This window comes from Homarus americanus, unplaced genomic scaffold (genome assembly GCF_018991925.1).
Source record: "Homarus americanus isolate GMGI-L3 unplaced genomic scaffold, GMGI_Hamer_2.0 scaffold26351, whole genome shotgun sequence".
In the NCBI taxonomy this organism is placed as follows: Eukaryota; Metazoa; Arthropoda; class Malacostraca; order Decapoda; family Nephropidae; genus Homarus; species Homarus americanus.
In genome coordinates, this window is record NW_024724368.1 from 4,025,915 (window position 1) to 4,041,056 (window position 15,142).

Below are 15,142 nucleotides of genomic sequence, written 5' to 3' on the forward strand. Positions count from 1 at the left end.
TTACCTTAGACAGTTGATTGGATGGCTAGTGGGAGGAAGGAGGTGGGTGGGGCCGAATGATGGTGATGTATTATTGAGGCCCACTAAAGTTGTCCCGGCCTGAACCGACCCCTCCCTCCCACACCTCTCTACCTGTGTTAGTGTCTGTCTGTCTGGTGGCCACATACACTCCACACTATACTACACTTAACATGTACATATATAACTACACTATACTACACTACATTACACCATTCCCACTAAATTACACACACACACACACACACACACACACACACACACACACACACACACACACACCTCTCTTCATATTAGTCCAGGCTTCCATAAGGGGGTTCCCCTCGCGTCACGCTCAGTCTCCTCCCACCTCTGCCTCAATGCTCTCTACCCGGACACAATCCCACACAGTCTATACCATGGAACAAAAGCCCCATCCTGAAAATTTGTCAAATCCCATCCAGCCCCCCCCCTCTCCCCCGAGTGGCTTTGTGTTTTCACTGTGCTCTCCTCCATTAGTTTCTTCAGCTATATTCATTTCCCCCAACACCGGCTATAACAAAAACAACCTTGGCTATACATATATGAATTTTTATATCGTTACGGGTGGGGAAATTTTTTATATCGTTATGGTGGAGAATTTTTCTGATTATTATTGAGTGAAGGAGATGAAGAGTCTCAAGTATTACAGAATTGTTTTATTAGTATTTATGTTTATTATTTTCTTCTGTTTTTTATTGTTTTTTGTTATGGTTTAGGTTCCGAGTTTGTGTGGTTTTTAGTCACGGGTTTATCTTGGTATTTATGAGACGCGTACACTCCAGTGAAACCTCTATATAACGGATTTCTCTCTTTCCAGTGATATTCCCATATAACGGACTTTTATATAACGAACTAGCCTTTACATAATGTCCGTTAGAAGGAGGTTTCATATATAATGCACTTGGATGTAACGGATATACCTATATTATAACGGACTTTCATCTCTGTATTAATTCGTCATGGTGTAAGAGCGTGTGGGTTGGATTATCATGTTATTCACTATAAGGTGCTGTACATTATTCATGAAGTAGGTTTGGTAATACATTATTGACTTTGATTTATCGATAAATAAATTGGCAAAACCTTTGGAGGCTTATTTTGGTTATCAACATGACGTCACCGATACCACTTAAAAGAGGAGAATATTTTAAGGAGTACTGGAAATGTTGGTGATGGTGGTGATGGTGGCAGGTACAGGTGAGTGATTAATGAAGGGGAGAGTGGTGGTGGTGGTAGTGATGGTGGTAGGTACAGGTGAGTGATTAATGAAGGGGAGAGTGGTGGTGGTGGTAGTGATGATGGTGGTAGGTACAGGTGAGTGATTGATGAAGGGGGGAGTGGTGATGGTGGGAGTGATGATGGTGGTAAAATTTAGACGGTGATTGCTGAAGGAGTGGTGGTGGTGGTGGTGGTAGTGATGATGGTGGTAGGTACGGGTGAGTAATTGATGAAGGGGGAGTGGTGATGGTGGTGTGATGGGTTTGGCGTGACCGTGAGGATGGGAGGGACTGGAGGCAGTGGTGTTGGGGTAAGGTGAGCTAGTGGTGATGGTGGTGGGTGGAGGAGGGACAGGTGATGGGGAAGGATAGGTCGGAGGGAGGGAGGGACAGTTGGTGGAGGACAGGAGGGAGGTACTGGTGGTGGAGGACAGGGAGGAATTTTTGGTGGTGGAGGACGGGAGGGAGGGACGGGTGGTGGAGGACTAGAGAGAGAGGGACTGGTGGTGGGGAGGACAGGAGGGAGGTTTTGGTGGTGGAGGACGGGGAGGGAGGGACGGGTGGTGGACGGGCAGGAGGTGCGAGTGGTGGAGGACGGGAGGGAGGAGGGACGGGTGGTGGAGGACGGGGGGGGAGGGACAGGGTGGTGGAGAGGACAGGAGGGAGGTTGGTGGTGGAGGACTAGGGGAGGGACAGGTGGGTGGAAGACAGGAGGGGGGAGGGGACTGGTGGTGGAGGACAGGAGGGAGGGACAGGGTGGAGGCAGAGGACAGGGGGACGGGTGGTGGAGGACGGGAGGGAGGGACTGGTGGTGGGAGGAAAGGACTGGGGGTGGAGTCTGGGTGGTGGAGGGCCGGCCCAGGGGGCAATGAGTGGCGTTGGAGGCACTGGAGCTGGTTGGGTGCTGTTGGTCCGCCACTCTGGGACGGTAGGAGCAGGCAAGCAGGCAAGCGGACGGGCGCTGCCTCATAATACACCCCAGCATCACCGTCCAGAACAGTGTCGCCTCTCTCCATGGGTGTGAGTGTTGCTGTGTACCAGAGCTTCTACACACGATAGGAAGTATTTCGTGAACACTCTGTTGTCACCCCCTCGACTCCTGAGAGGTGACTGACAGTTGTAATTACTTCACACTTGCGAACAGGGACAGTGCATGGGGGGTAACTGTCCTGGGCTGATGCTGTGATCTTGACTATTTTAAAAGTTGAGGATAATATAAACGTGATCTATACCAGTGACTTTATCGGTGACACTCGCGTTTACTCCACCTGCCTCTGCTGTTGTTCTCACCTGCATTATACACACAGGTGAGTCAAGAATACCTTATACCCCCTAAATAAACTCTTCGGTAGCTATACAGGTTATACATTAGATCATTCAAGGTTAACATTGGCTATAACATAGGACCATTAGACAAGCATTGCCTGTGTGTGTGTGTGTGTGTGTGTGTGTGTGTGTGTGTGTGTGTGTGTGTGTGTGTGTGTGTGTGTGTGTGTGTGTGTGTGTGTGTGTGTGTGTGTGTGTGTGTGTGTGTGTGTGTGTGTGTGTGTGTGTGTGTGTGTGTGTGTGTGTGTGTGTGTGTGTGTGTGTGTGTGTGTGTGTGTGTGTGTGTGTGTGTGTGTGTGTGTGTGTGTGTGTGTGTGTGTGTGTGTGTGTGTGTGTGTGTGTGTGTGTGTGTGTGTGTGTGTGTGTGTGTGTGTGTGTGTGTGTGTGTGTGTGTGTGTGTGTGTGTGTGTGTGTGTGTGTGTGTGTGTGTGTGTGTGTGTGTGTGTGTGTGTGTGTGTGTGTGTGTGTGTGTGTGTGTGTGTGTGTGTGTGTGTGTGTGTGTGTGTGTGTGTGTGTGTGTGGTTACACGCTAGTCATGTTTCTAACGCCCCATATCAAGACCAGTATGACGTGTGTTAATAGAGCTGTTCCTCCTGTGTGTGTGTGTGAGAGAGCTGCGATATCTTTCCCAGAATAACACGAGAAGAAAGTGTGTTAGGAGAAGCTGTACGCGAGGGAGGATCCGGGTGTGTGGATGACCTCTATGTTACGGGGGTCTTGTTTAGATAATTCTCTGACACACCATCACAATTAGTGTGTCCCTCAGTGTTGTCAATGCCTATGTGCCTCCCCCCACCCCTACTGTACCTTTCTCACCACACCATATCACCTCCACCCCCACTGTACTTCGCCTGGCCGCACTGTTTGTAAACTTTGTGGTCAACCGACTCTCACACCCTCTTTCACCACATCCTCATCTGCCCTATGACCTCCCCCTACAGGGGTGGCATCTCTTCCCTCCCTGATCAGATATCCCTCCTCCTAGTGACAGGCCTGGCACTTGACATGATTAGGGACCTGCCACACTTTGCTATAAATATAAATTGTACCGGGAATTTTCCCCCCAGTACACTCGTCATTCTGTCACTTTATGCAACTTGCTGACAAAACCCATGACCCTTCAGGCCTTTTACGCCCTTAATGCACGAGTCATAAAGGCAAGCATGAACTCCGCATGCTTCCCTGTTGGGCACTGTAAACGCTTCTGCGCTTCACCTTGCACAGGATGTAAGGGGGTGCCCAATAAACTAGCCCCCTCGTGGACAATCTGTAATCTGACCTTACATTGATTTTTGGATACTGCTGTTTGTTTGTTTGTACTGTCGTTGTTATTATTATTATTATTATTATTATTATTATTATTATTATTGCTTTTGTTATTGTTGATATTACTATTATTATTATTGTTATTATTATTATTACTGTTATTGTTATTTGGATTATGTATACATTACTGTTATTACAACCCGTATATAATAAATGTTTGTTTTGTTCACTAGGTGTTTGTAAGCCTTCCCAACCCTCCCCCCCTCCTCCACACATTGACTATGCATGGAAAAAGTCAACGCTACAATGAGTTTTTACCTGCAGTTACTTTATATGAATAATTCGATTTCTGCCGTAGGTGTGTGTCCGCCTGTCTGTCTGTCTGTATTTCTTTCTGCTTATCTTTCTATCATCTGTCTGTGTCTGGTCGCATATTTTGTGTGTGTGAGTGTGTGTGTGTGTGTGTGTGTGTTTGTTTGTTTGTTTGTTTGTTTGCTTGAGTACGTGTAGTTGCTGTATGTGTGTGTGTGTGTTTAATCTAACATAATTTTAATGGTGACTGTACACATGCATATGAAGTGTGGACAGACATACGGACAGACGGACAGACGGACGTGTTAGTTAGTGAGTCGTAACCAAACACGGCCCACACACAGTCAGGTTACAGAGAATAGGGGGGTGGGGGGTTTCAACTCCTACGCTTACAACCTTGTATGTGTGTGTATGTTTGTATGGAGTGTGTCTGTGTATGGTGTTTGTATGTGTGTATGTAAGTATATGTATGTATGTATGTATGTATGTATGTATGTATGTATGTATGTATGTATGAGCTGATAACCCGTTGAGAGCGGTGTAAGGGATATACTTTAGTCTGGCATATCACCTTGGTCGCCACACAGATAACCTGACCTGACCTGACCTAACAGACGTAATTCGATTTATTTCAACTCGGGAGACGTTTCGTTCGGTGATATACTACGTGTTCGAGTTTAGGGTGTGTTGGTGCAGTGAAACCTATATTTAACGGACTATATGGGGGAGGGAAATCCGTTATATCGAGGGTCCGTTAGATGTGAAACCTCTACACCACCTCCGTCACCCCCCGGAGAGACAGAGAGGAAGGAAGAGACAGAGATAGAGACAGAGAGAGATAGAGGAAGAGACAGAGAGAGAGACAGAGAGAGAGGAAGAGACAGAGATAGAGACAGAGAGAGAGGGGAAGAGACAGAGATAGAGACAGAGAGAGAGAGAGGAAGAGACAGAGATAGAGACAGAGAGAGAGGAAGAGACAGAGATAGAGACAGAGAGAGAGAGGAAGAGACAGACAAAGACCATTGTGTTGTGTATATATAAAAGAGGTTGGTTCGTTATATGGAGGTTTCACTATACAGTAGCGATCCCTCCAGCCTCGTATCGTCTAATTATAACTTCCAATTTTTAATCATCTTTTTCAAATCATTTTCTCCTCTGAACAAGAATAAATTACCTTTATCTGGAAGTCTCTAGAGCGCCCTAATTATAGTCTCCGTAAGGTGAAAACTCTATTTAACGGACTATGTGGAGAGGAAAGTCCGTTATATCGAGGGATTATTAGATGTGAAACCTCCATAAGAAGGATAACATGGAGAGAGAAGTCCGTTTTCGGGAGGTTACACTGCACCACCCAAATCCTCGACTCCTTAGTAGGGAAGTAATCGATTCATAACCAAGGGATATATTGAAATTGGGGGGGTCCAGGACACAATTCTCTCTCTCTCTCTCTCTCAGCATTATGTATGCACTTCTCCTTTAGAACCAGAAGAGAGAGGAGAACAGATTGGGTGAAGATATAGGTAAGAGAATTAATGAATAGGTGAGTGAGTGGTGAGAGGGAGGGGGGTGACTGGATGGAGTGAACGTGTAACAGAATGATGAAGAAAGTTAGTGAGGGAGTCCGTGTGTTCTCCTGGGAGGGGGGAGGTATACAGCTGATTATCCACCACCCTCCCTCACCCTCCTTACCCTTCCCTCACCTCTCTTGCCCTGCCCCTCACCCTTCCCTCTTCCCTCACCTCTCCTCTTCTACCTCTCCTCCCCTGCTTCCCTCACCACCATCACCCCCCCCTTCCCTCACCACCATCCCCCCCTTATATCCACCTCACCATCTTTCCTCTTCTATTCCTGCCACTCCTTCCCTCCCTCACCACCACCCCCTCCCCCCTCACCCCTCCCCCCTATCGACTGGCATTTCGGAATTTCTCAGTTGAACTTTGGGTGAATCATAGAGTAATAATTTAATGGCGCTTTGCTTCTTCAGATAGAGACAGAGCGAGTCAGGAATGGCATGGCTGAACTCCCCATTAGACTCTAACCTTACCTAACAGATCCTTATAATAATCTATAGGTTGGGTAGAGTCTCAGATCGATACTGGCGACATATTGGCCCCAGCCTCCTGTGTGTGTGTGTGTGTGTGTGTAGGTCCAGTGAAACGTGTACAAGTATGGCGTCTCATGTGTGTTTCTTGTCGGGGTGGAAAATGTGAGAAATATTATATGGTGTGTGTGGTTCTGTCTCCACGATTGGGACAGAATACCACATATAAACATTTACTCTGCCAACCACCCACCGATCACCTCAGCAGTAAAGCCCTCGAGTATAATACCTTGATAACTAACATATAAGTCTCTCTCCATCTTGACTGTAATGTTGGCCAGTAAATACAGGTCATGAACGATGGTTGTGACTGGTTGTGGTGACGAGAGAAGCCGATTGGCTGTCAAGGCTTTTCATGTATCTATAAAACACTTGAGGTAGTTATTATTGTTTTTATTTTATTTTATATCTTAAAATAAATCTCTTGTAAAAAAATATATAACGGTAAAATATATTGTAGTTTATTCTTTCTGTGTGATCAATGTTTATTTTTATTTTTTGGGTGGTTGGGTTAAGATTGTGTATGACCCCTGATATAAGCTAGTGTTGTGTAGTGTGTCGTGTCGTGTGGTGCTGTGTTGCGTTGTCTGGTCTGTTGTGTTGTGTAGTGTGTCGTGTCGTGTGGTGCTGTGTTGCGTTGTCTGGTCTGTTGTGTTGTGTAGTGTGTCGTGTCGTGTGGTGCTGTGTTGCGTTGTCTGGCCTGGCCTGTTGTGCAGTGTGTCGTAATGTGTGGTGCTGTGTTGCGTTGTCTGGTCTGGTCTGTTGTGTTGTGTAGTGTGTCGTATCGTGTGGTGCTGTGTTGCGTTGTTCGGTCTGTTGTGTTGTGTAGTGTGTCGTATCGTGTGGTGCTGTGTTGCGTTGCCCGTCTGTTGTGTAGTGTGTCGCACGTGTGGTGCTGTGTTGCGTTGTCTGGTCTGTTGTGTTGTGCAGTGTGTCGTAATGTGTGGTGCTGTGTTGCGTTGTCTGGTCTGCTGTGCAGTGTCGTGTCGTATCGTGTGGTGCTGTGTTGCGTTGTCTGGTCTTTGTTGTGTCGTGTTATGAGTGTCTGTTCTACACCCATCAACTGGTATTATTGCTTAACAGACGTCACTTATGCTCGAGATGGTATGTACAGTACGTGTGTTAGTCTGGTAATTTATTGGTAGTTTTATGTGTGTGTTTGTGTTTTTTCTTGTGTGATTTCTTTACGTTTTTTCCCGTGTGTGTGTGTGGGGACATATATGTGTGTCTGTGTGTGTATTTTGTGTATCTATGTGTATTTATGTGTCTCTGTATGTATGTGTGTCAAGGATGCTATCAGTGTGTGTCTGAGTGTTGTCGTGGTAAGGGGAGAGTGATGAGGGTGTCTACGATACTTGAAGCAAGACAGAAATAATGCAATCGACTCTGTGTCTGGAGGTATGGGGGCTTAAATGAGCCAGTTTTGACCTTGGGGTGTGTGTGTGCGTGCGTGCGTGTGTGTGTGTGTGTGTGTGCGTGTGTAAAAGTGCGCGCGTGCGGTGCTGCGTCGTAAAGATAGCCGCTAAATTGACTTTGAAATTGAATAGTAACTTTGGAAACGGTTCGCCCCCATTGTCAGTTACCGGGACAAAATTGAAACACGAAACTTAGTTGTTGTGGGTGGTGGTGAGGTGTGGTGATAGCGGTGATGGTGGTGGTGAGGTGTGGTGATGGTGGTGGTGGTGGTAACATAAGAGAACACAAGAAAATAAGGAGTCTGCAATAGGCCGGCTGACCTGTGCATGGCAGCTCCTGTCGAGCGGTGGTGGTGAGGGTGAGTGGTGGTGGTGGTGTTGATAGTGGTGGTGGTGTTGATAGTGGTGGTGGTGTTGATAGTGGTGATGGTAAGTGGTGGTGGTTATGGTGATAGTGGTGTTGGTGACGATGGGTGGTGAGAGTGCAGACGGTGGTGAGGGTGTTGTGGTGGTGTACACTGTTGGGGATGGACTTGTTAGCAGCGATGAAGAAAAGATATAGGAAAATGACCAAGTATATATCAATCCCTAAGCTAAGGTGTGTGTGTGTGTGTGTGTGTGTGTGTGTGTGTGTGTGTAATAATAATAATTAACGGTTTATTTGAAAATTCTGCAGCCCGAAGTGCTTGTAAAATATACATTGGACATAAATGACTTATTACATACATTGCAGGTTTACCAAAAGCCTTCATTAGAGAAAGGTAAAGGAACATACAGATTAATGTAGGTGTTGAACAGCAAACTCGTAGTGTAGTAACTCCCTCCCAGATGGTGTTAGGAGGAACTCACGTGGTGTAGTAATTCCCTCACATATGGTGTTATGAGGGACATGTGGTATAGTAATTCCCTCACAGATGGTGTGATGGGACTTGACGTGGTGTAGTAATTCCCTCACATATGGTGTTATGAGGGACATGTGGTGTAGTAATTCCCTCACAGATGGTGTTATATGAGTGAGGTTTGGTCCCAGGCCTTCCTATCGTAGACGGATTAACACTTCGGTGGTTGTTGTTGGGTCTCGCGGGGGCCGTTATCACTGGGTACCTGGGACCTCACTGTGTGAAGGTTAACTTGGGTACGACTGTTACTGTTGAGTTGTTCTCACTGACTTAAGCACTGTTCACCACTGTTTAACACTGGTTCCGTTCCTTTCATAAATGAAATTGTAACTTCTGGCGAGAACTTGTTGATATTCCGGTGGGGAGGAGGGTTCAGGGGAGGGGGTTGGTATGGGCCAACTTAACAGTTGACCTGGCTGCTCCGAGAGGAGCGCCAGGTACGTCTTGACCCTTCGGTGGTCAAGGATGTAGAGGATGTGTGTGTGTGTGTGTGTGTGTGTGTGTGTGTGTTTTTAAGATTAGACACACCAGCGTAATTGTACCTGATTATGAGACAACCTAACCTTTGCACGATGACAACAAAAGGACTTAGAGAGAGAGTCTGTCTTTAATCTGTCGATAGAAATAGTTCTTTTGTTGCTTTTCCTTCAGGGCATTAACTGATTAGGTGGGTCTTGACACACACACACACACACGTAACTACATAATCCCATTGTTACATATTTTGAACCCATTTCATTGGAAGACTTTTGGATTTACTGTATCTTTTATGTATTTCACTTGTATCATCGATTCCATTGTTGTATTATGTGAGTTTTGTAATTTTATTTTGTTTTCGTGTTTTTCGCTGGATTTATTTTGGATTCTATTTCATTACGGTGTTTTATTGTGGTTGTGGCGTTGCTCTTTTGTTTCACATTGGTTAGTTTTTTTTTTATTTTATTGTTATTTTTATTATTTTTATCATTATTATTATTTCGTTTTATAGTCCGTAAACTTTTTCGACTGAGGGATTAACGTGTCCATTGTTATTTGTTATTTTATATGAATGTTTGTCTTTCTGGCCCACGACTAAATTTTCCTGTTGGCGATATTGAAAGTTTAAAACGTATTTATTGGAAGGTGAGGTTTGGTTAGGTGAGGTTAGGGTAGGTGAGGTGAAGTTAGGGTAGGGTAGGTGAGGTGAAGTTAGGGTAGGGTAGGTGAGGTTAGGTTAGCACTGACTGTAGGGAGAGTTAGGTATATATTAATACTAGCTTATTATCAGGAAGGGGAAGACCGGTTATGAGGGAAAGCAGGTAGGTGAGGTCAAGTGACGTTAATATGGTGGGTCAATAATTTTCCTGGATGGGTTAGTGTGTGTGAGAGAGAGAGAGAGAGAGGGAGAGAGAGTCGTTGAAAGTCAGAGTATGTGTGTGAGAGAGTCAGTCAGTCAGAGCGAGCGAGAGTGTTTGTGTGTGTGTATGAACTGAGAAGAGGGACAGGACATTGTTGGTACGAGTGTAAAGGCTCCTAGACTCCTGCAGGCTCAAGTCCTTCCCAGAAGACTCCTTAAGAGTCTTCCTACAGACGCACCACCGTTAATATAGATTTAATATTCCTTGTGCAGGGAGGAAGGTGAGAGAGGAGGTCATCATAAAACTACATCTTGCGCTTGAGACCTCACTTGGATTACGCATTTCAATTCCTGTCACCTTATTACAGAATGGATATAGAATCCCTAGAAAGAATTCAGAGGAGAATGACAAGGCTAATCCCGGGCATTAGGAACCTTGAGTACAGAGACAGGTTAAAGCATCTTAATTTGCACTCCCCCGAGAGACGTAGAGTGAGAGGCGATATGATACAGGTGTATAAATGGAAGTCAGGGCTGAGCAAAGGGGACATTACAAAGGTACTCAAACTATCCAGCCAGGAGCGAACTCGTAACAATGGCTTTAAATTAGACAAATTTAGATTTAGGCGCGAAATAGGTAAATACTGGTTTGGTAACAGAGTAGTGGATGAATGGAACAAGTTACCAAATATCATCATTAACTCGAATACGATGGATAGCTTTAAACATAGGTTGGGTGCTTATATGAGCAATAGGGGTTGGGTATAAACGGGACTGCCCAGTATGGGTCAATAGGCCCGCTGCAGTTTCCTCCATTCTTATGTTCTTATGTATGGAGGAAGGTGAAAGAAAGGGGGTACTAGGGAGGGAGATAGACGGGGGCGGAGGCTGCTATCTATAGTACTTTTAATTATTCACCTGGGTTGGTTGTTAGGTATACGGGTCTGGTTTTGTTGTGAATGTCGTCTCCATCCGTCCGTCGCCCATCATACATCACCTGAGGGGGTAAAAAAAGGTGGTGGTGGGCTGGTGTGTTGTGTACGGCTGTTATGTGGGTCTTGGTATTGTGTTGAGGTAAAGTATGGAGAGAGGGAAGAGGGTAGGGTGGAGGGGGGTTCCCATCGCGGTCTTCAGCTTGTAGTTCTATTGTTGCATCCACTTGGCACCTCAGCCCACCAGATCCACCTCACCCTGCCCACCTCAGCCCACCACTTCTATTCATCTTTGGCTTTATCAACCCCTTAGTCCTTATTGAACTCTATTCTTATAAGGGACGGCTGAAAATACCAAAGGCCACTATAGGTACGTGTGTGTGTGTGTGTGTGTGTGTGTGTGTGTGTGTGTGTGTGTGTGTGTAAGTAGGTAAAGCTCAGGTAGAATGGTTTAACTTCCATGTCTCGTATGGATGTCTGTATCCTAATTGGTCGTGTAGGTCAGTCTAGGTTAAGTTAAACTAGGTTCGACTTGGTTAGGTTAGGTTAGGTTAGGTTAAAAGCTAATTGTAGAGTAGCGTAGGTTCGGAACACAGACAGTCATTGAGTATACTGGTGGTAGAATTAGAGTTCATTCTTTGAGACTCAGTAACAGGAGATGACTGAGGTGTACGAGGAGAGAGGAGGAGGAGGAGAGGGTATAGTATAGTAGGAAGGGAAGAGGAAGAGGAGGGAGGTCATAGAACTACGAACCTATTTTAAGATTTTTTATTTTTTATTTATTTTATTTTTTTTAGATGCTCTATTTATTTGTTTATTTGTTTGGTTAGATTAGTAAGGGTTAAAGAGGAGAGGGGGGGAGGGGTGGGGTAGGAATCAGCTGTGTGTTATACTGTTTTGAGGTTAAGTGAGGGAACCTGTCAGCTTTAAAGAGCTGACTGGCTGGCTGGCACAAGCTGGGGGTGTGGGCCTCCTAAATTGACAAAAGGTGTGGCGGTGAGAGAGACAGTGAGAGACAAAGACAGATACATAGAGACACATATAGACAGATGGACAAACAGATAGGGAGAGAGATATTAATAGGTACACTCACGCCCTCTACCGGGTGTTCTTGGAAGCATCACTGATTGCATTTGGGTTTAACGAAGACAAATGTTGAACGGCTGACAGGAAACACCACCAATACGTATATCTGTGGGTTGCTGCCTACCCTGATGCACGCTCTGAACCCACGCCCTGACCCCCACACCCTGACCCACACCCTGACCCAATGACCCATGCCTTGACCCATACCTTGACCCATACCTTGACCCACACCTTGACCCACACCCCGACCCACGCCCCGACTCGCGCCCCGACCCAATGACCCATGCCTTGACCCACACCCCGACCCACGCCCCGACCCACACCCCAATCCATACCCTGACCCACGCCCAACCTATACCCTGACCCACGCCCTGACCCACGCCCTGACCCACGCCCCGACCCAATGACCCACACCCCGACCCACACCCCGACCCACGCCCTAACCCATACACTGACCCACGACTTGACCCACTGTACACACACACACACACAGTAATAAATAAGCCATTCTTGTCATCTTTCTTCCCCCGCCTCGCTAAGACTAAGTAATATATCACATTATCATTTTCCTCCAATAACTCCCACCCTCTCCTCTAACGGACCCTCGATATAACGGACTTTTCATCTGTATTGTTAGTGAGATGGAAGGTTTCGCATCTAACGGACTCTCTATATAACGGACTTTTCATCTATATTGTTCGTTAGATGGGAGGTTTCGTATTTAATGGACCCTCTATATAACGGACTCTCCTCGTCATATAGTCCGTTAAATAAAGTTTCCACATCTAACGAACCCTCTATATAACGGACTCTTCTCTCCATATAGTCCGTTAAATAGAGGTTCCACTGTACACACACACACAACGGTAATAACCCAAAACGGTGCAGGATTCGCGTATTTTCTGTTCTTCCCTCAATACCTGTGCGTCAGTCACCTCACAATGGTGTTCTGTTGGAAGGTAATTAAATGCTATGAAAAGATTGTTGATTAGTTTTGGTTTACCTGTGTTTGTTTGTTTGTTTGTTTGTCCTTTACGTTGTTTTTATGGTGTTTTATTTTATTTTTGTATTTTTTTTCTCGACTCGTCTGATTTGTTAAACTAAAATTGGAAAGGATTTTTTTTTTAATTCTCAGAACTAATTACTGTCTCCAAGGGTTGCCAGTGTTTGGTTACTGTCAAGTGTAGTGTGGTGTAGCAGACAGACACGGACAGACACAGACAGACACGGACAGACACACACAGACAGACACCCAGACACCCTAAACTAAACCCAGTAATCCTATTGTCACCGTCAACTTCACTCTCTAACCCCCAATCATTCTTTTAGGGAAATATTTTATAAACATCTTCAAATACTAAAAGAAAATGCCGCCGTTTCCTACACTGTGTTCCAGCCAGTCTCAAAATTTACACCTACGATCATTTACCTTCATATTAAACCTAAGACATTTTTAAAGGTTTTGGAATCTTTTTTTTTTTGAAGATGACAAAGGTATGAGGGAGAGGTGTGTCTGTCTGTCTGTCCTTCGTAATGGATAAGCTGGCGCCGTCCACACTTGGCCTTGATGACGACACACACCCACACCCACACACCCACACACACCCCCACACACACACCCCCACTACCTCGGCCATATAAAACAACCACGACAGTTAATATAATCACCGACAATAACAAACAAGAGAAAGACGTTAGCGTGTAGTTAAGGGCCATTAGACCGGAGCCAATTACCACCGGAGCCAACCAGGACTGCAGCCCGTTTACCCCGCAGTCACTTACCGGTGTTCCAGGATGGTGGTATAGTGAGTCTCGGTGATAATGAGGTAAATGAGAAGGTAATGTGTAACTAAATACCTTTAAGAGAGAGAGAGAGAGAGAGAGAGAGAGAGAGAGAGAGAGAGAGAGAGAGAGAGAGAGAGAGAGATGTTGCATGTGTATTGTGTGCGTGCATGAGTGGGCCATATATGTGTGTGTGTGTCGTGAGGCGTGTACACTGTACATACATCACTCCAGGTTGCTGACGTTGTTAAATATTTCACCATGAGAAGATCAGGGCAGGAAACTCCTTTTGTCCGGAAGAATAAACTGCTGAGTGGAAAATTCTGTGAGTGGCTCTGCAGAAACTCGCAAAACTTGAACTCTGGCACGCACACGTGTATGAGGACAGCCATGCCATCACACGCACGCGGCCTATTCAAGTACACACACACACACATACATAAAATATTAAACTCACGTACACACATGCATTTATACCCCCCCCCCCACGCACACTGGCCAGGCCATCTTGTGTTTATATCTCAATACGAATCAATAAACTTCACACAACGCCTCTCTATTGTCCATCATTCTATATAGTGGGGGTGGGGGGAGGCTTGTGGTGATGGTTGTGCTGGGTGCATGATAACTGTAGTCAGGTTGTGTTGCTGTGGTGTTCCATGGTGTAGAATGAAGGTGAGGGAGGATAAGGAAGGGGGAGAGAGAAGTAAGATATAGGGAGGTGAAGGGAAAAGGGTGGGGTGAAAGAGAGGGGGGGGGATGGTGAGTATAAGCAACTCACATCTAGAACACACAAACATTGGAGGCACCTCGTCCTCTGCCGCCCACAACCGCCCATCCACCCACCCACCCTCGCTCTTTTGGCAAATCTATCACAAACCTGAATATTTTTTTTAATAGTTTATCTGCGTCCTTATGGTAAAGTAACCCGAACGCTTCAGTCCAACTTTGAATTAATGTATTAAATTTTTCATTTTGTTTCGTCTATTGTTATGTTTCAGTTGTATTTATTTATTTATTAGTTTTTCACTTATGTTTTAATTTGTTTGTTTATAGTTAAATGCGTTGATCAGAATGGCGGGAATTGCAAATGAAATTCAACACCAGCAAGTGCAGCGTACTTAATATCGGAAGAACAAATACTTATAATGTATACAGCCTTAACAACATCAACCTAGAGAAGTCGACTTGTGAAAGAGACTTAGGGGTACTTGTAAGCCCGGACCTACGGCCTGGAAAACAGTGCATTAATGTTCGAAATAAGGCAAACAGAGTATTGGGTTTTATATCTAGAAGTGTAAGTAACAAGAGTGCAGAGGTCTTATTGCAACTATATCTTGCGCTAGTCAGGCCGCACCTCGATTATGCGGTTCAGTTCTGGTGCCCTATTATAGAATGGATATCAATTCACTAGAGTCGGTGCAGCGAAGA

At 45.4% G+C, this 15,142-nt stretch overlaps 1 protein-coding gene across 6 annotated transcripts in view; it reads left to right on the forward strand.

The window, feature by feature from the left end:
* The window catches only part of LOC121864180 (diacylglycerol kinase eta-like), a 68,788-nt gene that overhangs the window by 19,707 nt on the left and 33,939 nt on the right, over window positions 1–15,142 (forward strand). For 2 of the 6 annotated variants that reach the window (XM_042363184.1, XM_042363185.1), the window contains exon 1: window positions 2,145–2,563. The exons of the other annotated variants lie outside the window; for them this stretch is intronic. The gene's annotated coding sequence lies outside the window, so the exon portion shown is untranslated. Of the gene's footprint in view, window positions 1–2,144; window positions 2,564–15,142 lie in introns of those variants that run through there. 6 annotated transcript variants of the gene reach the window in all.